The following is a 27,422-nucleotide window of genomic DNA, read 5'->3' as shown; positions in this document are numbered from 1 at the left end:
TGGTAAACAGGCCCACAGAAAGGCATTACCTTCACTACATCACTGATCAACAATCAATTTCAACAATTAAGTAATAAGAAATGTACATAGTATGGCATATGACATATATGGTTTACTTTTAGCAATGCATCAGCTCTGTGTGTTCCACAGATTTACCTTCCACCATCACACAGGAATGTCACAATACTTCTGTTACTGTGTAGGTAATACTCCCACAGACAGCAGATGATATATTAACCATCACATTTACTGTCTTTGCTGGCTAAGACTCTTACTGTCACAGACGCGTTAAATAAAACATAACTGACGAGATCTGTGTTTTTACCTGCTCCATGAAAACTCTGTCTGCACATTCTGCTAGGCTTGTAAATTACACATAGCACACACACATTAATTGTCTCCCTAATTGTCTTTTTTTTTTTTTTTTTGGAGAGAGGAAAACCTTGTGAAAAATTCTGATTTGCATTGAATGGATTTTCTTTTTTTGAGCCGTTTAGGAATAATGTTCAGGATCACACTATGACTTGTGAGTGACTTCGAGTGTTTTTAAAAGTTTTGCTTATATCTGTATAGTATTTGTTTAGAAGAATGGGGCTACATTATACTGTATGTTGTTTTGCATGTAAAGTATGTGTGCATCCATGAACGAGCCACTGTGCAGTACTTCCCTATGTGCGTGTGTATGAGAGAAGAACTAGAGGGCCCTGCTATCTGCAGCCCTCCACCCTGCCCTGAGGCAGGTGGCAGTGCAGATGGGATTTTTATAGAAAACACCACCCATAAAACCAGCATGCCATTACCTTTACAGCCATGTAGATCTGAGAAAACACGAGAAACAAGAGATACTGACAATTCCCATCAATGTGTATACGCGTGTGTCCGAGATACACAAACATGTTCAAACACACAGTGCAGATGTTCAGAGGCTATTTGCTAGTCACAGGGACAGTGAATCTGAACAATCATGGCAAGAATGACACAGTGGTGGGAGAAGGGTCTTTAGAAAGACACTTTTATCCTTTCAACATCATACTAAATCACTGCAATCTGTCCTTGCCAGGACACAACAATTATCCTTCCATTAGCATTCCTCTGTGTGTGTATGTGTGTATGTGTGTGTGTGTGCGTGCGTGCGTGCGTGCGTGCGTGCGTGCGTGTGTGTGTGTGTGTGTTTTATTGGAGTAAGAAGACGTGCTGGCCTGCAAACTGATAAATCAATGCAGAAGAGAGGGAGGCAATTATGGTCATTATTATTTATTTGGAAGGTGACATTTCCCAGCACACACATACATACACTGTACATGTGCACACACATCAGTGGCATAATGGAGACTGATATCCACTGCCACGTGTATAGGATACAACACATCACAGCTCTGAACCAGATGTTTAACTTGAACTCATAAATCTCATATGTCTTGAAAACTATGGCTGCTTCTCAGTGACGCCGTCCAACAAGTTGTATAATTACACAATGAAGATATTTATGTACGAAACCCTGAGAAAACAAATTCATTTTTTCATTTCTTTTGGGTGACACCCTAAAACAACTACTTACATGCAGTGAATATTGTAGATTTAAGTCCAACCAGTGGCAGGAGTCGAAATAAAGATGGACAGAATATTTTATGGTTTTTAATAAAGCCAGTGCCTACAGCCGACTCTAGAACAAGAATAATAGCTTTTAGAGCGTATTATTCTTCTCCTCTTGAAAAAAACAATAAGCTCTGATTCTGACACTGTGAACTGAAGTCCAACCTGTACTGTAGGACATTTTTCTATTTTATTCAGGGAAGTTCTAGTGTTTTACAACTAGGACAATGAGCAGCACCTCTTCTACCTCCAACTCAATTCAATGAAGGATTTGAAATGATTTGAAAGTAGATTTTCTTTCTTGTTCTCAATTTATATTAATGATATAGTTCCCTTTTCCGATTCCTATTAATTTCATCTTTATGCAGATGGCACAATTTTATATTGTCCGACAACTTCTATAAAATCAGCCGTTGAATGCCTGCAGTCAGTCAGTCTTTTAAATTCAGATAAAACAAACTGGATTTTATTCCTATATGTTTATTGTTTACTTGATAGTATGTTATAATTCTGTATATAACTGTTTTATTGTCTGCTTCTGTTTTGTTTTGTATCTGGACACCATTGTAAATATTGGGATTTGGATTTGCTAGAATGCTACAGAATCCCAACCCTGGACCTCCAGGTATAACACTGTATTTGTCCCTGTCATGTTCCACACAAGCACTCTGTGGGAGCCGGTTCCAGTCTGATTGTTTTTTTGTTTTTTTTTGCCTCACTTTGCAGCATAGACTCACTGGAAACAAATCACCACACACAACACCATGCTAACGGCCTTTCACTTCTCACATTAGTGCCTGTTTGCGTACACAACTGTGCCACCTTGAAAGTTCACTTCATGTTCAGTCTGAACCCACTCTGAGGCTACGTTCCCACCAAACGCGATGAAACAAGATCGCGCCGCAAGATGACATACAAAGTCAATGCAAAGACGCGATGTGAAGCGTCATTTTGCCGGGCGATGCGATGGCCGCGATTGCGTGGCGCGATGGACGCGTTGGCGGCGAAAATCAGAACCAGGTGAACATTCAAAGCTGTGATGCCATCAAGCGTTCCACCTTGCCTGGCTGGTGTGTTGTACTGAGAGGTAAAACAGAAACACAAGTCATGGATTCTAAATGAGGCACAGAAAGATTTAAGGTTTTTGATGTTTAAGGGTTGAACTGCTCTGGCCTCAGAACAGAGTGCTGCAGTGGAGGAATGAATCCAGAAGAACAACCAACTGAACAGGGAGTTCAAACAGAAACTACAAGTTGTGTGTATGATATGTATTTCCACTTTGTCTTCAAGCTGTCAGCTGTTACCAGTTCCTTTATTGACTGGCTTATGGAAGAGTCAATATGTCATAGCTTGACTTGCAAGTTCATTTTTACAGTCAGTCAGTTCTTATGGGATTGATCAACCATCATGGTTTAGGTGATGTAAACAGGAAATATTATGTTTCCATGGGGATCTGACAGTAGCTGTAAACTGTTTTCCCTTACCCTGCATTGCTCTACATTTTGGTTGATGCAATGCATGGGGAACTTCACTCTCTGCATTTAATCCATCTTTGGTGTCAGGAGCACTGGGCAGTCACTGAGCAATAGGCAATGATCACTGGATTTCTTTTGAAACTGAACACAAGTATTCAACAAAACAACAACTGGACTTGCTGTAGATTGCTGTAGTCAATCATAAAGACACACAGAAAACCTGGGACCAGGTATTGTCCCAGCCGAGGATTACTGGTTGGTTTCTGGGTTTCTGTGAATGTGTAGTGGGTCGACTGAGGCCCAAATGCAAATATACGCCTCAGGGTCCCCTGATACATTAGTCTGGCCATGCCTGGATGACTGAGAATCTTCACAAATATATCTCTAAACATGACGATCTGAAGATAGAAGCAGTGCCTTTATGTGATTTCTAAGAACGTTCAGGGACATTTATCTGTGATGGACATCAGAAATACCACAGTAAAGGCCCATTTATACCCTCCGGATCCGGACGAAATCCGTCCGTCCGTCCCACACGTTGCCTCCGTAGGGGGCCTTCATACCTCCGTCCGTTTTCAGCGTTTTGTCAGTGTGTCCTCTAGGGGACAATGTCGAGTCATAAATTACAGAGCCGTTGTCATGGCAGCTGATGCCTTGTCAACGCTTCTGTCAGCATATACCGGCATCAGTAATGGCGTCAGTAGAGGAGGTTAATATAATGACAGTACTGAGAAATAGGAAAAAAAAAGATTAGACGAATCTTTTTTTTGACGTGGAGCCGGTTCTCTTCTTCGTCGTTTTTTAGTTTGACTTATTTTGCTCATTTTGACTCTACACTGCCCCCACGACTTCCGGTGGTTTCGAGTGGTTTCGTCCAGAGAGCCCAGATGGCTAAGCTCAGAGCCTGAGCTGAAACAGCCTCCGGATACGGACGAAAGCGTCCATATCCGTTATTTACGGAGGGTATAAATGGGCCTTAAGAGTAAGTTACACTGATCATAGCAGCATACAGTGTGTATTGTATAATGTGTGTGTTGTGGTTTGAGTGTAACCGGTGGTATACCACAATTTCTTGTTGTAGTTAGTCAGTTGTAGCTGTGTCCTCACTTTGCTTTTAAATAAATACTTAATAACCATTTAGTATGTTTTAAGTATTATTATAAGGAGTGTTAGGGTTCCAGTGAAGAGAAACTTAAAAGCAACAGTCCAGAGTTATGCAAAGGGCTTGTTTTCAGTCTTCCACAGACCCACAGATGAAAAAATCTATGCTTTTCATCTTTGTGTGTCCAGTACAGACAGAGGTCCATGATGTCTTTATCTTAGCACAAAGACTGAGAGCAGTATCTTACTTCAGACCTTGAATCCTCTAGACTGTTTTAACTTTGCCATGTCTTTCTGTCAGTCTATCATACAAAACCAAGGACTCAAAGCTCTTACGTAATTCTACACATGTACCAAGATTTGTCATGGTTACTGCAGTCTCCAGTCACATGGATCCACAGCCAGGGCTAATTTCTCCAGAGCAGAAATAGAACAAGAGACAGGATTAGGGGGGTTGTAATATGCTGATAATCTGCCTCCAGGACATGAGAACGTGTCTCATAGTCATTCTGAGGCCGTTTGGTTGGATATATTTGGAGTCGTGTTACAGTGAGGACACCAGGGGTCTAAAGTTGTTTCATAAACAGCCTGGGAGATTGACAACCCCCCGGGAAGACAGGAGAGGTAATGTGAGAAGGCTGCAGAAAAAGCATGTTTCTGAACCCTGCTGAGCACACGTGCCGGTGTAAAAACACCCCGCACACACACACACACACACACACACACACACACATCCACTAACCACAGGTTAGGTCAAAACACCTAAAATCATACATGTAGTGGACATGACAGGTAGGAGGCAGGGGATGGCTTCACAAGACATGTTTCACTCGGAGTTTATCAGAATTATTGGATGTTCACAGTTCACAGATTTATTTCCAACATATACAACATGTTTGGAGCTGAACTGATTAGTTTAATAATTGATTGATACTGACTGACAAAAAAATGAATATAAAAAAATAAAAAATTAAATGGGTCACTTTGCAAGCAAAAATGCCAAACATGAGGACTCAAGCTCCTCAAATATGAAGATTTGTTTATTCCCTTTGTCTAGTATATTATTTTCTGTAACATGATAAAAGCAAGGCAAGTACATTTCCATTGTTCTCTTCAATTGTTAAGATTTTGCACTATTACCCTATTATTACTGTAGAAATATTACCTTGACATGACATGATTACTACTGACAGTCTATTAGTATCACCACTATGTCAGATGTGTGAATTAGCTCTCTCTCTTTCTTTCATATTTATGACAGAGGTCTGACCTGATCCTTTCTTGCTGATCTTTGGTTAGTCTGGATTTTTTTCATAAAGCCACCAACAAGCATTATTTTGAGGCATGGATGCAGCCGCAAAAAATATATTCTTAGATTGAAAATCAGATGCCTTTCATCATTCAGAAGCGACTCTCATTTAATTCTTAGATGTAGAAAAGTCTTTCCTTCACTAATGGAAACCTGAACCCCCTTTGAAATGTCTGTAACAATTCACTCGTCCATTTAATAGTGCTGCCGACTATTTGAAAGAAGGGAGTGAAATGGAGGAAAAGAGGAAAAGGAGAAATGCCTCTCATCTTTACCACCAGTAATTTCTTTGTAATTTCCATCTGAAATGTCATGTAGGTGTTTTCAGAATGCTTCTACACAGTACCTCTATTTTTACACATGGTGCTGACTGGTTGGTCTCATTGTCAGTTGGTCCACCACTTTGGTCCCGACTGAAATGTCATGACAACTCCTGGACAGATTTTAAAACATTTGGTGCAGACATTCATGATCCCCAGATGTTAAATCAGATCAAAGTCTTTGCTTATCCAGTAACATGTCTTCACATCTACTGTACTGAATGGATTAGCACCAAATTGTGTGGAAAAATGTATGGTTCCCATGGCTTTGATGATTCCCTGGCTTTGGATGGATTTGGTACAAGCATTTCTCCAATACTTTGGTTTATGATCCAAAAAAATACAAAACCAAATGAAAGTAAACATTCCCATGCCCAGCCTGAGCTGTATTTTGCGTTTTGTGCTAATTGGAGCATGTAAGTATGCCAGCATGCTAAAATAAGATGGTGGGACACAATAAACATTATACCTCCTAAGCATCAGCATGTTGACATTGTTATTCTGACCTTATTAGCATGAAAACCACTACTGTTGTGTACATTTCCACAAACTGACTTTGAGTCTCTACTTTTAGACATCGTGCAGTCCCTTGCAGAGCCACAACATGACTGTAGAATCTGAGTCTCATTTCTTTGTATTTCGTCCAGCCTCATTCTGACATTTAAGCACTCTGTGTCTGCATGAGGATTATGAATGAAGAAACACCAGGATGACTTATACATGGTAAAGATACATGTAATTACCTAAACACCAGTTATACACCAGTATTCCTCAGTATAATATATTTGTGTATATGTGTGTGTGTGTGTGTGTGTGTGTGTGTGGGGGGGGGGGGGGGGGGGGGGGGGGGGGTGTATTGTTCTTCTAATCAACCTCATTCTTTTTCTCAATTTTTGTGTGTTTTTCTTTTGTATATATTATATGAGCATTGTTAGAGGGAGCCTGAGAACAAGAATTTCACTGTCATCGTGCATAAGAAATAACTAAGGAAGGAATAGCTGAATGTCTCTCTAGAAAACCCATAAAAACTAGCAATGTTTGGCCTTTTGGTAACTTGAAGATGAAAAACCAAACATGTCATCGACTATAACTTTAAATCCAGGACTATCATTTAGCACATGTTCTAATGTGTGGCCTACTCAGCAGCTTAGATTAAGATCTTTCTTTCTCATCTGTAAAGGACATACCAATGCTAAAAATATTGGCAGGCAGGAGTACACTAATGCTGTACAGATAATAAAATAATGGATTGATAGCTGGCTTAAATAGGAACATAGTGTCTGAAAATGTGCCCAGTGTAAACATTTGATCCAGACAGCGAGGTTTTAATTTCACAAATCAAATCAAAAACAAGGGAGGGATACTTAGGATCAGTCCCCTGTGCAGGTGAATAATTATAGCTGGCCCCAGCTGTGAAATACTAATGTCTGTGAATTCATACACCACAGGAGAGTTTTACATATAGTTTCTCATGCATGCTAAAGGTGTCAGGACTGACAGGCTATCTGCAGCTCACTGGTTGCAATCTGTCAGACATTCTTCTCTGAACCCTGGGAGAGAGGCAAGAGAGCAAGAGAAGGTGGAGAGGGACAACGAGGCTGAGAGAAGATAGAAGCTCTTTTGATGGGTTCATCGCTCTCAAATGTTCCCATAATCACAGACAATGAAGCCATCACACTAGAACGGGAGAGGCAAGGTTCCTCACCTCTCTCTTTTGAAGCATAAGTCATTCTCCTTTTGCGTCTCCATCCTCCTGTGAACACTCATTAAGCGATTCAGTCAGAGTAATGAAAGGGAAATAGCCTGCGGCACTGGCTATGTGTCTAGCTGAATGAATAGCTCGTCATGGCCGTTTAAACGCCACCTCTTCCTGCACACACATCTGCAAGGAGACAATAAAGGCCACTGGCTGAAAGGGATAAAGACATCTTGTTACATGGAGATACTTTGAATCAGTAGAAGTGTCTCTTAGGGCTATCTGCTAACACTGAAAAACGATAAAAGGACAAGGAATATCAAAAGAGGTCTGACTTTTTTTTTACTCTTTTCTCCAAAGAAACAAGGAACTTCTGGCTCTGCTTTAGCACAGGCTCCTCAACTACATTTATCCAAGGGCAAGATTTTTCTAAGCAGACACTGTGGGGGCTGCACTTTGAAATAAAATAATAATAATAATAATTTAGGCCTAATTTGTCTATTATTGTTTAAAACTTTCACTTTCAAAATAATGTTATTTTTATGAGCCTGTATTAGTTTGAATGGACGTAATGATAAATAGACCTTAACTTGTAACAACCTCAGACCTCCACCAAGGTGACAGACCGGGTTCAATACAAAACCTACAGTTGGGTTGGGTTATAGACAGATATGAGATAATAACTAATCTAATGTCAAAATAAATTCAAAAACCCATTGTCATTAAATATCCTTTTTTTTTCTTTTTTCTTTTTTTTTTTTTAAGGTTGCTAATTTCCTAGAATATAAGCACAGGGGAGACTTTCTTTCGTGCTCCTGGACTGAAACCTTGCTAACGTTGGGGTTGACTGCCTTCACCTTACTCTACAGGTGGCAAGCAAATATGGGAACATGACTTGGGTCTTGAGGAGCTGTGGCATTTATCCACTGACCCTCTGCATCTCAAGCTTTACATATACTTTGAATGCTAACTTTACTCTGGCCCAATCACCAGCCTGCCTGCTCTTGGCAAAGCCACACTGTCTCTTTTCACTAGCTATACACACTGCACTGAGCTAATTCCTCAAAGGCACAACACTAGTCTTAAAACACACATGATCAGAGCTGATCCTGAGCACACTCAGATCTGTTTGGATACACTTGGGTATTAGACATACTGACACACAGACCTGACACAGTAAAACAACACCATACTGGTTCTGATTAGACTGAGCATGACTGGGACCTTTTCGAAACAAGTATAAGTGGACCTGTAAAGACGTCATAAAGTAGAAGTTGACACACACCTCAGAGTTACACTGATTCAACTGTTAATTCTGTTAATCTACACTTTAGAGGGTGTTTTAGAAAAATCTCCGTTTTAGTGGCCTAAGATGTTGTTTGTGTGTGAGCAAAAGTCCCAAACACAGAGGAAAATGTTTGTTTTGCAAAATAGCTGTATAGAGGCCAAAGCCTTAGAAACATCGCTAAATTGCTTCAAGGATGTCCAAGAGGCCAAATGTATTGCTTCCGAATTAATATTTTCAAACATGATTGACAGGGTTTGGGGATGGGAAGCCAGCGAGGGATCAGATCCTTGACTTCTGCTGTTCCAGCCTGTGCTGCTGGGGCAGCGCTGTCTCCTAGAAATTATCTTCATATACAACTAATTAGCAACAGCAAATCTATTTTGAGGGAAACGTAATGCCAAACAAATTACATTTTCTATTAACATGAAGAAATGTTAATTAAAGTTTCTGGCAAGCTGCAAAAATGTTGATAGTGAACATATGGCCACTGACAATGCATTTCAATGTATCTTGCAATGCACTATCCTCTCATAGTGACTACAGCAATTTTCAAGTTTTTTCTGGTTATGTTTAAACACTGGCAGCACTTGGTTAAGGTTAGGCAAAGATGGTCTGGTCTGTTTTAATGCAGAAAAAGTCAGCAGTGACTTGAGACATTGAAAACATTGACATTTATTGACATTTAACCAAAATCACAATCTTTCCTAAACATGCTTCTGTTGGCTAAACCAAACCTCAGATAGGAGTCTGGATGTGAACCTGGTGTCACAGTCCTGCACTCGCAGTCCCTGAGACTCAAGTGCAGAACATAAATGTAGCGTTTTATTCACTCAAGAAACATTGCCTCTGAACATAATCCAGGAAGCAATTATGTTATCACCACAATGCAATTATGAATGCAAATTAGCTGTATATAAATGTAATTTCTAGCAGACATGGTTGGGTGGGGACAGCATGAACTTCTCATACTTTAAACAAGAACTGCAGGAGGTGACATGTTTTAAAAGGGACAAGTAACTTTCCCTCCTATCCCCAGGTCAGCAGCAGAGACAGCAGACAAGACCAGAGTACAGAGGCTAGGACAGTAAAAACTGGGACATAGGGGACAAATATCCAGCAAAGCATTTCTGTAATAAATGAAAATGTGTCTGAAGCTATTTGATCTCGGGTTTTATCAAATATTAGAACAGTGCTGATGCCTATTTCTTTAGACAATAACAATCTCATTCTGTGTACAATATGGCTGCATACATCAGCATAAAAACGGACACACACACCAACACACATGCACCCCTTGTTCAAACATCAAACAGTGGCCAGTAGGGGATCCTCAGAGGCAGAAAACATGTTGACAACCAATTCATGTTTCTCAGGTCCTGAAAATTGATTTCCCTGCTGTAACTTTCACATCACCCTCTGAGCCTCCAATCAGCTGACAAGACCCACTTAGAGAGCTAAACTAAAAGTCAAAAATAAAAATGTGTTTGAAAATCATGGCAGAGGCTGTCATGAAGCACTCCTCTTGAGCCTGGACAGAACAGTGTAATGTGATCATGTTGGTCCTTCTTTAAGCTAACAGAGTCCTTAGAGCACTACAGTAAGACTACAATATTTTTTGAAAAACACTGTATTGATAAAGGGGATGCATTCTCCTCAATATCCACAGTGATCTAAAGTGATTTCAGGTCACTGTTTCCTCAGTTTGTAATGTAATTAAGAAATGCTGGAGGAAACAGTGGAGGTCAAGCTGAGGTCTGGAAGACAAGGAAAGCTTTCTGAGAGAACTGCTCGTTGGATTGCTTGAAAGGCAAATCAAACCCCCATTTGACTGCAAAGCGACTTTGATGAAGATTTAGCAGACTCTGGAGTGGTGGCGCACTGTTCCACTGTGCACTGACACATACAAATATGACCTTCATGGAATGATGATGTTATCAGAGGAAAATCTCTCCTGCGTCCTCAAAACAAAATTCAGTGTCAGAAGTACACACAGGAACATAAACATTTATGGAACATGTCTTTTGGACTGATGAAGTTAAAATAGCACTTTTTGGTGGCAATGAGCAATGCTATGTTTGGAGGGAAAAAAGGTGCAGAATTTAATGGAGAGGAGAACGACAACAAGGAAGAATGGATTCAATTCAATACCAACAAATTCTGGAAGCCAACCTCACACTGTCAGCTGGAGAAAAAGCTGGAGATGAAAAGAGGATGGCTTCTACAACAGGGTAATGATTCTAAACACACCTCAAAAACCACAATGGACTACCTCAGGAGGCACAAGCTGAAGATTTTGCCGTGGCCCTCACAGTACCCCAACCTAACTATCAGAAAAAATCTGTAAGAGACTGAAACAGACTTCAGTAGAGCAGTGCATGAAAGACAGCCCAGGAAACTCACAGAAACAGAAGACTTTTTGCATTGAAGAACTGGCAAAAATCCCCCAAACAAGAATTGAAAAACTCTTAGCTGGCTACAAAAAGCCTGTACGAGCTGTGATACTTGCTAAAGGTGGTGTTACTAAGTACTGACCATGCAGGGCAGCCAAACTTTTCCTTCGGTCCTTTTCCATTTTTGTTATTTTAAAACTGTAAAAGATGGAAATTAAAAGTAATCTTGCTGGAAATATTAAAGAAACGTGTCATCATTAACTTTATGCTGTTTGAAAATCAGCTAATAATTCATTCATGAGCACAGGTCCTGTGAACTGACCCTTTAACATACTAGTAGCACCAGACATTGGGAAAAATCACATCTTATGACGAACTGTGTTAAAGGTTCAGTTTTTTTGTGGTTTAATTCTTACTATTCCTTTACAATTAGCCTAAAATGCCTATCTAAGGTGCACCCATAGTAAATTGAAAGCTGCCATCTCTTTTGAAATGTAGCACTCTGAAATTTTATCCCCAGCAGTCAGAATCACAATAGAGTAACAGAGGTTTCATCACACTGAAGTAGAAGTTCTTTGTCTCTGTCTGATTCCTTTTTGTCCTGATAGCTGTGCCATCAGGGTTTGAGTGTATGTGTGAATGGTTATTGCTCCTGATGAGCAGGCGGCACCTTGCATGGTAGCCTCTACCATCACTGTAAGAATGTGTGTGAATGGTTGAATGCTGGCTTGTGTTGTAAATCTAAGTGCCTTCCAAAAGCAAGTGTTATAGGGCACTTTGAGTGGTCAGTAAGACTAGAGAAACACTGTATGCAGTCCATTTATCATTCATCAGAATATACTTAGGATTTTCTGCCAAATAAATACTGTTGACATGCCTAATCCTACCCCCTTCCTAACTCTGAGAATGAATCACATTACATTTACTAATTAACCTACATTATGATCCAGGCTACTTCATCCACGTGGATGTAGGCCTATACATCAATTTCATTCCACGTCAGCTATTTGAAATCCTTTTTTTATTTCTTAGGCTATGTTCCTTTACATTTCTAATAGAGTAAAAGGAGATAGAATGTTTTAAATGGAGTACGCCTTTCATTTTTGTAATAGCATGATGAAACACTGTCAGCGTAAAAAACAAACAATAAATGCTGTGGTATACATTTTAGTCCCGAGTTCTCTTTACATAATGGAACTGCTGAAATTTCGGTCTCACAGCTCTTGTCTGTCCATAGACCTTTTGGACAGACAGCTTGAGAATGAAAAGAATGAAAAAAGATATGAACAGACAACTTAAATCTCCAGTGAAGTGGCATGTAAAAGCAAATGTGCTGAGATGTTTGGCTGTGCTTCAACAAGCCCTGGAGCGACTAACGAGTATCCTTATTTTTTATGAGCTGCTTCCTGCTCTGCTGTCTGCTGTGATTCCCTCTGTCAGCTGTCACATATCTATCTCCCTTCTCCAATCCCAAATAACTCTTTTTTTTTTATCTTCTCTACCCTCCTTGATCCCCCCACTCCTCCACCTCCCACCTCCCTTCTACCAAGTGACTTTGTTAAGTACTTTGTAAAAAAAGTTACATGACACTCTGTATTTCCCCACTCACCTTCTGACACTACATGCCCTACATCCTGCTCTGCAACTCAATTCAATTCAATATATCTCTATTCCAACTTCATTTCATTCCCAATGATGCACTCACCCTGGTTACCTCCCACTGCCCAACCAAATATTCACCTTCTTCACTCCATTGCTCCTGATCTCCTTCCTCTCCTCGACCACCTTATCAATGCCTCTTTGACAGCTGGTTGTTTTCCTAACTCAGCTGGAGTGAAACCTCTATTAAAGAAACCCTTCCTACACCTCTTTCTAAATCACTTCCTATATATCTCCACCAGAATAACTTTTTTGATTTCTACCAGTTTTCTTTCAAGGCAGGCCACACACCTCTGTGGTGTCCCAAGACTGCAAGGAACCTGCGTGTGACACGATGCGATTAGCTGTCCTTCACATCACTGCAAGTTTTTCCTCGCCACTGTCGCCAAGTGCTTGCTCATGGGGGAATTGTTGGTTTCTTTGTAGATAAAAGAGCTTGGTCTGTACCAGCTCTATATGGAAAGTGTCCTGAGACAACTTCTGTTGTGATTTGGCGCTATACAAATAAAATTGAATTGAATTGAATTGAATTGCAACAACCCACTCTTGCAGATTAATTCCCCACAGCATCAGGAGGTACGTCTGCTCCTCACCCAGGAGGTTCAGGTTCTGTTCCAGGCTCCTTTATCTATCATCTAGACTACTTTAAACTCGCTCCTGGCTCGTGTCCCTGCATGTGCCATTAGACCTCAGCAATTCCCAGCTGGTCTTGAACCTAACCAAGTTATCCCAAACCACACTGCTCCTCCACACCCTGCAGTGGCTACAGGTGGCTGCTCGAATCCAATTTGACACTGGGACTTTTCTACCATGCTGTGAAAGGCTCAGACCCATCCTCCATTCTGGACATGGTCACAGACATGGTCAAAGATTTGACAGCGTGGGGCAGCTGTGGCTCAGTTAGAGCAGGTTGTCCACAGTTCATGAGGTCAGAGGTTGGCCCATCCAACCAGGCTGCATGTCGTAGTATCCTTGTCAGTGTGTGTGTGTGTGTGTATGTGTGTGTGTGTGTGTGTGTGTGTGTGTGTGTGTGTGTGTGTGTGTGTCAGCAGTATATGAATGTTTGTGTGAATGGGTGAATGCTCACGTGTTATAAAGCGCTATGAGTGGTTGGTAGACTAGAAAAGTGCAGGCCATTTAGCAATCCATACACCCCAGCCTGTCTGCTAAGCTCTGCTGCTCCTTCACTACAAGGGGCGCCCAGCTAAACTGTGCTAGTCCACTGTGATGGAACAAGCCATCTGTTCAGGCAGCACCTCAGTGTATAAAAAAACCCTTTATCTCTTGTTTCTAAGCATAGCAAATGACCGTGATGTACTTGCATGATTCTTGCAGTTTTTGGGTTCTACATTTTGAATGTATTTACTGTAAGTTGCTTTGGACAAAAAGGACTGTTTTGCATCAATGGTTGTTTCAGTCGCTCTGCAATTGGCTGGCGACCGGTTCAGGGTGTACCCCACCTCTCACCCATTGTAGCTGGGATAGGCTCCAGCCCCCCGCAACCCCGAAAGGGATAGGCGGTATAGATAATGGATGGATGGGTTGTTTCAGTCAAAGATCAAATCCACAACATTCTTCATCAGTTTTTTCAGACATCATCCTTTTTTTACACAAATGTACAGAGAGCATGTCCCTGTGTGACAATGTGCTTAAATCACAGGCTGGGGAAAGGACTAGCCACAGAGAGCTCCTGCCTTTTTGACTGAAAGTGCTACTCCCTTTCAGAGAAGCAGCTCTGCATTTCACAGCATTGAAAATCTCTAGCTGTCAGTCTGTCAACACAGAGAAGTCAGAGCAGTTCAACAATAAATACAACAACTGAAACATTCTAACATTAAACGTTGTGCATGCCACTCAAAAACAAGGCAATTTATCACAATATTGTTTTGCTGTGCGTATTGGAGAGCCTATAATTGTCAGTCTGGTGCACTCAGTAGCTCTTCTTATTATGTGCAATTGAACAGAATGCAATTTTAACAGAAGCTGATGTGTGTGTGTGTGTGTGTGTGTGTGTGTGTGTGTGTGTGTGTGTGTGTGTGTGTGTGTGTGTGTGTGTGTGTGTGTGTGTGTGTGTTATTAATAGGAAGATGACTGTGTTTTGCTGCTGAGAACGAGCAAAAGGTATTTTATGAGCATTAGGGGAAAAGTAGTTTGTTTGGTCCAACTTCACAACAAAACCTACTGCAAAGAAATTCATATTTTTGATGCGGCTTGATTTTTTATTTGTAGCTACACCAGCAACCAATAAACACAGTCACCTATTTGATGCACCACATTGACAGGAAATGTGGTGCAAGTCATACAGAAGAAAACCAGAACTAAGCTAGCTGACAAGCTAGCAATTACAAATAAGTTTATGCTACATGTACAGCCAAATTCAACACCAGGACCAGAATCCCACGTTCTGAATGCTTTACCTGAACTGAACATGTTGGCTTATTTTGAACTTTACGTATTAGTCTCCTGGACATTTCCATAGCATTAGCTTGCTGTGTTTCTGCACTTGAAGTGCATTTTTTAAAGCTGTGATTGTATTGACAAATTGGAGAATTTGATTCTTCCTGTTGTGTTTGTGTCTCTTGTGTTTTATTGATGTGTAGCATTTTTCTTTTAACCAGCATTCAGACTCTGTACATTTGAGCAAATTAACAAATTTAATATGCAAAATGATCAATAAATACTCCAGCAAAAGTCAAATGATAAAATATGTATTAGACATCAGACTAATCATCACAGTTGTTTTCTTCTCGTAAACTCATATCTAGACTTGATCCTGCTGTTGGATTAAATTCACAGTTTAAAGGAAAACGTAGTTCTGATATTGGTGCTGGGTTAAATGCCTAAGTGTAGTTTGGGAGAATACCAGTTAACTGATGAGCAGGCAGCAGAGAGGGCTGACGGACAGAGCCAAGAGAGAAAGGACAGAGGGGAGAAACTGAAGGGGAAATCCAATAAAACTAGAAGAAATCCAATGAAAGACAATGTAGTGCAGAGAAACAGCAGAAAATGGAGGGTTTCTGTGATAATTCAGGCAGTAAATGTCACATAAATACCAAGACGTCAGAGCCCGGCTAACTTTGATTGCACCATGCCTTTATCAGCCCCTGGAGCAGGCATCGTTGTCAGAAATACTCTTCACATATATAGTACCTATGTGAAATGTCAGTGGTGTGAGGGCAATCACACCTCATTAACTTTTCCGGCCCAATCTTCCTTTGTTTCTTTCTCTCTGAGAACACAAAGAATCAGTTCAGACTCAGCGAAAGAGGACCAGAAAAGAAGACAAGAGCTAATTACATTATGCTAAATGAAAAATCAGGTAAGCTACTGGAGGGTCACAGAAGTGCCTCATTTTCTATGAATTACAGTGATTCTGAGACTAATTTTTACTTGACCATCATAGGATACCAACTCACAATAGCATCAAGTACAGCCAGAGAAATTCCTGTCTCCCACATGAAAACCATGGTTGCTACATGCACATCCACTATCCTCACTTCCCTTTGCCTGTTTGCAGAGCATCAGACCCCGTGTCTGGCCTTGAGGGGGTGGTGATATAGAATCTTGTGTAAGTCTATTAGCATTCTACCTTCACCTATGGGCATAGCTTTTAGAGGTACAGACAGAATTACATCATGGATACAAGTGGCCAAAATGAGTTTACTCCACAGGATATCTGGCTCACCCTTTCAAGATGTTCAGGCCAAATACAGGCCAGTCTTAAAAGAACACAAGTAGCATCGATGGTTGGCGCATGTTGTTTCAAAGAATGTCATACAATCCAGGAGGGCCACAAACAACCCTGGTAGAAGGCAGAAGCATGGACATGCACTCTACTCATCAGATTCATAATGCTGTTACAACGAGTGCATTCATCCACTCATTCTCCACTGCTTATCCAGGTCCAAGTTGCAGGTTTACTATAATAAATGATGGGACTGCTTTTTGTTTTTTTAAACTGCGTTGTTGTCTGTTTGAGCATTCACATTCAGGAGCTCAGACAACAGGGAGAAGTCTGGAGTATCACTGCTGTTTCTTTGCATAGAAAAGATCCAGGCATCTGAGTAGGATGCTTCCTGGACTGTGAAGGTGTCTCAGACATGTCCAACTCAGAGGAGACCCCAGAGCAGACCCAGAACGTGTTAGAGGGACTGTGTAAGCCATCTGACCTGGGTAAGCCTTGGATATCCCAGGACTTGCTTGGCCTGCTTCCAACATGCATCAGACCAGATATAAATGCCGGACAATCGAATAAAAGGATGGGTGGCTTTAAAAATCTGACCAAACAAGAGTATATCCATGTTTTTTGTTTCATGTGTACACAGAGTTGTGGTCACTGCCATCTTACCAGCAGATAGAGAGAGTGTCAGATTAATCCAAGGATAAGTGTATGTGTATGATCTTTCCACAACACAGCCTCACTAACCTACACAAAGCGCTAGAGAAGAAAACCTGACTTCAGCACACTCCCTCATTAGGTAAAGTCTCAGTACCTCGCTGTGATTTATGTGTACTGTCTATGCCAGGGACGGCTACAGGCCACACACACATGCATGCACACACACACACACACACACACACACACACACACACACACACACACACACACACACACACACACACACACACACACACACACACATGCATGCACACACACACACACACTAACACACACACAGAGTAAGAAAGTACATGTATGCACTCACACGCACACCAAGTCAAAAAAACACATCCGGCTGGTGATGAATGAAACCCTCTTTGTATGGTGTTTACCATGCTGCCTTTCTCTAATTGGATGTCTGTGGTCTTAAGCTTGAGTTTATAGTGCTCTGTAGAGCTGCAGGGAACCACAGCACCTCAACTCTCGAGCTAGTCCATCTGCTTTCCCTCTAAACAGACACTCCAAATCCTCCAATTCCCTGCTTTTAACATTTAATGACCTACAACCCCAACCAGTGTTGTATCTAATGTACATTTAAGGTTCAGCGTTTTTAGGCTTTACCAACTCTGATTGACAAACACCCTGATTCCTAAAAACAGACTGGTTCAAACCAGTTGTTACCTTGATTTTGTCTCCATGCACCCAAACAATCTGTCTTGCCGTTGAGGACCTCTGATGTCAGTAGTTAACAGTAAAGTTGTAAAGCACATCTTACAAAAAAAGCGAAAAGAAAAATGTGAAGAGAATGCTAATGAGCTCTCGTACACTGACTTTAACAAGAAACATGACAGTATTGGTCACCTGTTCAGATGCCTGAAATGACCTACACTTACTTGGGAACAGCACTTGTGAAAATAATCTCTTCTCTTTGTAATGAACTGGTAAAAGTTCATAGTACATGATCAAAAGCTCCAGAGCAGCTACTACATGGACCTTGCAGTGACACTGTTTGTCCATTATCTATTTATGTTTTTCTCTTGTGGTTGTATGAATTATTACAGTTAACATAGTACATGCAAAAGTATCCTAACTTTGTTCCTGCACAACAAAACTTTGTGGGGTGGAAGAATATTTCAACAAAGCGTGCAGCTTTGACATGGCTGACTGTTTGCATTACATTAAGTACCAACTGTCAAAGTTGGCTGCATTTATCCGTGATGATAATGTTTCCCTAAGCATTTGCTTCCCTGTAAATGTTCGCCCAAAATCCAAGCAAAACTTGACTAGAAGGGAGGAATACTCACTTTGGTACTATGTACATTTGTTCTTAACCTAGTGATGAATATGTGTGAAAAGCTAATCTCAGCTCAGCCTTTCACAAGCAAACAGAACAGGCTTCGCTGTCATGACTTTAGATAAATCATATAAGATAAATGATAGGATAAATCATATAAAGGTGCTCTGTAACCGCTGTCTCTGTTCAAAGATGGAAACACTAACTAAGCTAAAGCTACAAAAAATAACTGATAAGTTTGTCACCATAATATAGCTCATTCTGGAAGGCAATGACAAATTATGTATTCATCGTTCATTTTGGAGGACTTGCTGTTAAATGCAAAAGAGAAATGTTTGAAAGTTTGACATAGATATTTGTATAATTTAGTCTTTTGACCTTTTCACCCCCTTTCAAGTGTTATTTTAAAAGTGCTGTATATTCTACACAAAAAAATAATAATAATAATTAGGTGTTTTCACTGCCAGGTTTCCAACCACAAAGAAGAACTTGACTAGTTAGCTCATGCAACCTCTTGAGATCACAGGTATTCACACCACCACACACTGCAAAAATGCATGTGACACTTCAATAATTAATGTGTGATTCACTGCCTTTACTGCAGACGTGTCTGCTCCTACTGTTTTCATTACTTTCTCCCTTCAACAGAAAATAGTTCCCAACAGAAACAGTGACAGTGTGTTTTGTGGAATATCTGCTTCCAGAAAGCGATGTTACTGTTGAGTTTTTTCAATGTACTTTCTTCAATACGTTGAGCATCACAAATTAAATTCTATTCTCTTCCATTGTATCGGGCTGGCAGCATTAGTCTTAACACAGACCTTAAAAAAAAAACAAAAACTGAAAAAACAGCAGATAAAATCATCTATATGGTGATAAACCACTAAGGTTGTACATATGCTTTTTGGTGATTTGGGAGAACTGCACCTTAAATATTAACTCTATGTTAACAGTCATTACTCATGGGTTGTCAGTTAACTTCAGTTGGTATACATCTCATTTTGGAGCAATATTCTGTGTTTGCAGTAGTCATCTAGAATGTTACAACAGAGAATTTCCATGCAGATTTGATGACGCTGATAAATATTATATCAGTGATTCCTGGAGTTCACATCTGTCTATTTATCTCTCTCCCTGTGCCCCCAGCAGGGCCCAGCAGGTTTTAAGCTTTTCAGCCAGGAAGAAAGCCTGTAGAGGTGCCACTTCTCTCCAAACTAGGCCACACCACCACACACACACACACACACACACACACACACACACACACACACACACACACACACACACACACACACACACACACACACATATTCTTGTTCTTCTAGCATAGTCCATCACATCTAAATGTTTCACCCTAACCCTAACCTAAACCTAATTCTAAGCTAAGCCTTAAAATCATGTCTGAACCCTCAAACAGCCCTTTGAAGGTCTGTCTGAAGAGAATGAGTACCTGTGAGCATGCACAGTGTGTGATCCAAAAGAGAGAGGGAAATGAAAATATAAACGCATATTTGCTTTTTACATTTTGGATGTTTAACTGACTGTCAAACATCTTTAACAGGAAGTCAAAGGTCATATTTGAGTCTCTGCGTGTAGTGGCAAAGAGGAGGAAGCCATTGGTTCTGGAAATATTTTTCAAATTTCTGTCATTTAAATCATCAATGTGTTTGAACAAAAAAAAACAAAACAAAACAGTCTGCTAGGTAATGTATTGACATAACAGGTGTATGTTACAGCCATTAGTTTCAATGATTTCAAATTAACTGAGAAGTTCAGGGTGTGCTTTTTAACACCTGGCCAGGGAACAACAGATAAACAGAAAACAGCCTCTGATGCTATCCCATTTCCAGTTTTTGTTTTTTGATCAATGAGGACCAGCATTTTTTTTTTCACCCAGCTGGCATAGTGGATAGCTGTACATACCACAATACCCATAAGCCTCAGTCGCAGTTGCTCTGGAGAAGAAGCCAGTTAAAGGTGTAAATCAGAGCTTATTCAAAATTGTTGTTGCTATTTGGGAACATGATCGTCCAAAACTGACCCAGAATCCAAGGGACAATCATTCAAACTGCCAGGTGTTTCATCTGGGCTCTAACTTGCCATACCAGTGCACAGGGCTGAATTTCAAGCCCAGTGATTGGATTTTTATATCAAATTGCAATTTGGGAGATGTAATAAACTGTGATTTGCCTTTCATTATTTGTATGTTCACAGGCTTGTTTTGACTCCATATCAAAAAATGAGACATGCTCTGACTGAGTTGTTCATCAGAATCAGAATCAAAAAAAGCTTTATTGCCAAGTACAATTTTACACATACAAGGAATTTGTTGTGGTGAAGTTGGTGCATGACACATCTACTAAAAAAATAACCTATTAAAGAAGTTAAAAAAAATTACAATATAAATATATATACACAAGTCTTTTTGTTTTCTTTTTTTTTTCAGAAGTACAGTCTGTTTTTTCAGAAAGAAGTCAGAGGTGAGTGTTCATTTAATGCATAGAGTTATGGCAATGCCAATGTGACAAGCATTCTTTGCAGTGATGATTCAACAGCAGGCCATGAACAGGACTTTTACAGACAGCTCTACTGTCCACTGTGGTATTACATGACCATCAGACCTGCAGTACAGCAGAAAGGTTCGAGGGAGAAAGCATAAATCCATCTGCTGTGCAGCTCTGTAAACTTGTCCACCACACCTGCTGCCCTCCATATGAGGACCAGCATCCAGATGTTCCTTAACAACCATTTTCCCTTCCAAACTGGTAATTATGCTCCTGCAGCTTTGCCTTTAGCCTGCTAAATATGCACCATTCCTGAAAATACCAATGCTCTACCTCCCTGCCACTGGAATACAGTCAGGGCCTGAATACCTTCCACTACATTGTTGTCATTTCACAAGTCTAATCCCCAATTCACTGACCTGTCAACACTCGTACTGTCGTGCAGGCACACACATGCATCTACAGCACTCACATGAGTTTCAATGTGATCATAATAACATCGTTCGGAGCTTAATCTCACTCTTAACAAGCTGGGACATGCTGACAAATATATAGTGCAAAAAGCAAAAAAAAAAAACACAAAACAAACAAACAGCACTTGGCCTTGAAATAACTGCGTCTGTGTGTCTCTCGCAGGGCTGCGTCAACACTAAATAATGGAACAATCATTGCTCTAACATCCAGTGCTGTATTTAATTAGAGTGCAAAGAAAACAACATAGTATTACCTTTGAGACACTCTGACCTACACTGGTCTGACAGACAAGACAAAGTGTTTCTGAGAGTGAAACACCAAAGTTGTTTTTCCTGAGAGGCTGTCTTTTGTCCATGACATGACGCAGTGGCTAGAGATAAGACACACAGATAAGTCAGACAGAGAAGCAAAGGGGAACTTGAGCTTATCTCCCAAGACCAACAAGATGGGACAAACAATACACTCCTTCTCCTGCCCTTCAAACAACCAGCAGAAATTAATACAGCATCGTTTTGATTAATGAACATTACATCGTGTGCATCGATCCGCTGTTCTAGATTCAGAGCAAAGAAAAAAAAGCTGACACTGGATTGATTTAGTGGTCCAAACCGTGATTCACCTCTAATTGCTGTGAGAGACAGAGACAGAGGGAGACTGCTCAGTCGTCTCCCTCCACATTAACTGTATCTGTCCCCATCTTTTCCCAGCTCAGGCCTTGAGCTTATATTGACTCTCTGCAACTCATCCTGTTTATTAGACTTTCATGAAGATCGAATAGGCCATGTTTTCACTGATTTCATTTTGCATTTATCACCACCCCTCTATTTTATTTATTTTTTTTTTAACAAAATTTAGTATTCCAATCTTTTTCCTTTACCTCCAACATCAGACGCAGAGATGCTGGCATGATGATGTGCATGTCTAAGTTGTTCCCTTCCATTGCCTTCTTTTAGATAACAGCAATGGTTACAGAAAAAATGCAAGACTACTAGCCATTTATCTACTGTATCCCATGTTGGTGTGGGGGGACTGTACAGAGTTTATTTAAACTTGCATTAAGAACTGCCTCATGCTGCCTTAAAGGAATACTCTGCAATACACTGCAATTTCTTATGTTCAAATATGTGAATCAGCGTTTTAGCATGCATTGCCTTTTTTACAGTGAACGAGGCTGAAGGTGCTTTCAGACAGCAAATGTTTGCTGCTGTGTCTCTGTGACCTCCATGTTCTGCATTTTCAATCGGCAGTAGCAGGGCACAACACTACCACCAAGGTCTCCAGCTACCTTCAATCCCCCTAGTCTGTACACCGCAGGCTGCTGTTATCCACTGAGTCCGATCTCATCACCCAAATAAACAGCGCAGGTTATAGCTTAAAAAAAGGAAGTGGTCTCTAATATGACATGATTAATACAACAAGATTTGCATGAATATTGTTTATTAGCCCAAACTGGATAAATGATACTGATACTGCTCACAGACCATATCTCTTCATTGATCTGTCTGCTCTCTGCTGGTGAAGAGGTGTATAATTCAAAGCAATCAGACAGTAAAATTGGCTGTGGGATCATTTCTCTCAATGTGTTTCCTGGAGGTACAGCTGTGCTTTGAGCTAAATACTAAGCATAACATGTCAGCATGCTAACACATTCACAATGACTAACCCAACATTTGGATGTTTGGAAGGTATTACTGTACATGTACATTTACCATCTCCATCATCTCTGGCTGTTAGCATAATCGCTAATTAGCACTAGTACAGGGCCAGCTGAGGCTGATGGGAATGTGATTTGGTCATAAACCTAAGCATTAGACAAATAATACAGCCCTGGTCTCGGCACTAGGCAGTGAAGTTTCACTGAAAGGGATGTTCTTTTTTTGTCAGAGAGGTCCAGTTCACACTTAGTTGCTGGCCTTCAAGCAGCTTCACTTAAGCAGTTCTAGGGTTAGGGATTCGAGAGGAGCTATAAGCATTGCAAGCAAAGATTTATCAGATTTTATCTGCCAAGTCCAAGGATCTAACCAGAGACCTTCTGGGCACTAGCCCACCTGTCCAACCTTTAGGCATCAGCAAAATACTCTCCTCACCGCCATTGTCATCGGGAGATCAGACAGATACCAACAAGCCTGATTGTTACACACAATATACTCAGTCGGTGCATTATATTCATACAACAAAAACTGGATAATTCCAGAAGTCTCTTTTAATATGTTCAGTGATGCCATTCTAATCAGTATATTACCCTGTTCATTGCACATTTTTATCTATATTTATCATGACATGTTTAGCATTGGCTTTAAATGAAGTGTATGGTGCAGTGTGCAGCATGTACTGCTGCATGGTGGTCTAAAGAAGTATTGAGAAAATAGAAAGTATATTGGAATGCATTCTGAACAGACTTGTGGCACAGAGACAGCAGGGCTGTGATTGTGCTTTATGTTGCTGTGCTGCGCTGCTGTTACTGTGATTGCACAAAGCTCTGACACAAAAGCCTTTCAGCAGGCGTGTCTGATGTGTCTGAGGAGGAACACAGCATCTACAACAAACTTCTTCCGAGGGGAATAATGTGTGTGCGTGTGTGTTTCTGTGTGTGTGTGTGTGTGTGTGTGTGTGTGTGTGTGTGTGTGTGTGTGTGTGTGTGTGTGTGTGTGTGTGTGTGTGTGTGTGTGTGTGTGTGTGCATCTACTGTTTCTGACCAGTTTAACACAGCAAAATACTGAATGGTGTTGGCCCCAAACAACAGAGGGAGGAAGTGTTTAAATCACGATTTAAATTGGTGTTCAAAAATCACACTAAGAGCTTTTACACACCCATCACACACACTTTAATGAAAGACCAGTGCATCATATTCTGTTTTTCCATCATCAATGAGCAGCAGAAATTTTGGAGATTCACTGTTTTAGCTGAGGGCAGCAACAAGCTCAGCCTCCTCTGGGACATATTCTGGGGTCCAGCCACCATTGACAGAGCGCACACTGCCAGCAGCAAACAGTCGGCAGTGAATGAATGTGTGAGCGCAGGACAGGTAATCCTTTGAGTGATGCACTGCTATTCACAGCAAGAACAAAGCCTGGGTGCTGCTATTCAAGCCAGTGTGGAGCTGATTCACCTGAGGCCTCATTTTTAAAAATGTTCAGTGGTTTATTGTTGAACTTAGTTTAAGAACATTTCCGATTGTTATGCTTACGTCCGATTCATAAAATATGCTGAACATAAAAAACCCTTGTTTTAGCAGGTTCTAAGAATCCCATTTGTAACTTACACACCTGTGATCTATAAGTCTCAAATCAACTCAGACTGACTGCACCTGCCTTGAGATTTCCTCTTATATAATACCAGCACAAGTGAGGGTTAGTCAGAAATAGCCATGTACCAAAAGAGAAGAGCAAACTTTTTGAGAGACAAGATCACAGTGATGGCAGAGGAGACTGCAGGGGTTGAAAGTTGCTTAAGTAATCAACATGAAAAGATTCATTGATGCGGTCTCTCAAAAAGTAACGTCTTCAGGTGAGCAAATCCTCACACCTTTAATTGATTCCTATCACACTGTTCATAAAGCTCATGCCTAGTTCCCCACAGGATTGGTTGCATCATGTGCCAATACCCCTACATAACCTGCAGGAGAATGACTTGGTCAAGTCTTTGTTTACAGATAAGATCATTTCCACATCAAAGTAAGGTTTCATAAAAAATTACTTATACAGAGGTTAAGATCCGTTTTTAAAAATGAGGCTCCTGAGCACTCTGAGGCTCTGTTCCTGTTCCTACACTTGCTTTGAGCACATGGGTGTGTGAACAATAGGTAAATATGCAAATATTAATATGCAGTACATTTTAGAATATGCAGTGTCTAATATCATAATTCATCATCACCCATGGACTGTAAAACAGCTGTCCAGTGGGTGGTGATAATGGAACCATAACCCTCTGATTCCAGAATCTGATGTCCTATTCAGCATTCAGCTCAAGAGCTCAGTTTCAAGCACTGTGATGTTAGAGAAAGTCTTCCTGATGTAAACACATCTACTGAAATGATGTAAAAGAGCAATAACAATCATTATGCATGAACTAAATCTACAAAAAGTGAAATATTCTCATACGTGCCAAATTAATATAAATATGTAATTAAGGATCAGAGTGTTTTGTATATATTTGGTAATGTATTTTCCAACTGTGCCTTAAAATTTCAACATCATTAATTCAGTAAACTGGCAGCTGATTGCTTTACAGCACAAAGACCAACTTTGTGTTAGCTCGCTTACGTTTTTATGAAGTGTACCCAAAAGTCACAGACTGCTCTAGAAGTAAGATGGTATTGCATATTGTTACAAAAGCAATCGTGGAACGTAGTCTGGACCCAAGTGGAGATTAAATAAGAAATACTTATTTCATAGAGCTCCACCTGCATAATAATATCTTAGATCACAAATGTTATCCATCCCTCATGTGCAGAAAGACAACATTTGTGTTGTCTGCACCAGCTTACCTCTAGCTCATGGTTCTCATATGTGAGCCGACAATATATTGAAGAAGAAAATGTAGACAAACTGCTGCCAAAACGGAGAGGTTATTACTGACTGCTGCATCAGAGACTGCTATATCTGTGACTGAAGGGCCAAAAGAGGCATTTCCAGCACTGTTGTTGGCATGGAGGCTCTTCTTTTGTGTAAGAAACATCAGTGTGGTTGAGTATTTTTGAGAAAGAACAGGTTGTTCTCAAATCACACATCATTTGTTGGTTTGTCAGAAGAAAATGCGAGAATGCACCACAGGTCCCTACAGGTTAATCCAGCCATGCAAGCACTCACCAAGGCACTCTACAGGGATGTCTCCCTGTAGTCCAACTAACAGTCTTAAAAAAAAAAGGGATTCAATTTGCAGTGATACAAAACAGAGAAATGCCAGAAAGGATTTGCATCTATGAAACTTAGCTCATCTACAGTAATTGAAATCATGCAGCAATATAACATTTTGCAGCACTGATTTTAATTTATTTAGTAAATCAACCTGAATGTGAGTTCTGGGAAGACTGGTTTAATATTGGAGTTAGGCAAGAAAAATTAGTGATGTGTGTTCCAGAAGGGAGGAAAATCAGTGAGTGCAGCAACTACTCAGATCAGCCAACCTTCCCCAGGGGAATAAATCTCATCTAAATGTGGCTTCAGGCTTATGAGTGTATTTATATTGTATAAATCTTGCTTAGTACAGCTGTAGGTATAGCCAAAACATAGATTAACACATAACTAACCTGGTTTAATTTAATTGTTATTATTTTTGAAGGATTTAATTTGTTTTGTCCCCTTTAGCTTCTAATTTATGGTATCACATGTCAGGTTAATAAAGGAGGCACTAAAGTAAAATGAATGAAAATGAAAGGAAGTGAAGTGAGAGACAGACGATGGATATAGAAGCGTAGCAGAGGGGCGGAGGCAGGAAGAGGGTGACAGACAAAGACATGGAGGGACAGCTCAGCCAGTCATCTTATCCCAGGCTGACGTGAAGTGCCACGATTTAAGACATTCACACTCAATCACGGCCATAAAGGCTGCGAGCCAGCAAATCCCCGGAGCGGCCCTGGCATCCCACGCCAAATCCATCATGTCTGACTGAGAGAGAAAGAGATGAATTCCCTGTTGTAAAACAATCTTGTGCTTGGCGAAAAGAAGAATCTATCATTGGAAATAAAGATCAGACCCAGCCTGGTTTTTAAATATGATAACCATCAGAAGAGAAAGAGAGGCAACAGAGGAGGAAATAAAGAAAAGAAAAGCAAGTAGATTCTTCAGTGTAACAGACACCTCAGTGCTGGATGAAAATGCTGTTCAGTTTCCACACACAGATACAGTGAAGCTTACGGCAGCAGACTGTAAACACACTGCACATTGTCCAGGGATTAAACAAACTGTTCTCATCTACGACGAGGATCCCTCCTTCTGTT

General features: G+C 40.5%; 1 protein-coding gene across 1 annotated transcript in view; it reads right to left on the bottom strand.

Moving 5' to 3' along the window:
• The window catches only part of cemip (cell migration inducing hyaluronidase 1), a 178,845-nt gene that overhangs the window by 122,904 nt on the left and 28,519 nt on the right, over window positions 1-27,422 (bottom strand). The window lies entirely within an intron of this gene.

This window comes from Chaetodon trifascialis, chromosome 1 (assembly GCF_039877785.1).
Source record: "Chaetodon trifascialis isolate fChaTrf1 chromosome 1, fChaTrf1.hap1, whole genome shotgun sequence".
NCBI classification, from domain to species: domain Eukaryota; kingdom Metazoa; phylum Chordata; class Actinopteri; order Chaetodontiformes; family Chaetodontidae; genus Chaetodon; species Chaetodon trifascialis.
The sequence above is the reverse complement of the archived record's forward strand: the minus strand, read 5'-3'. Positions and strand labels throughout refer to the sequence as shown.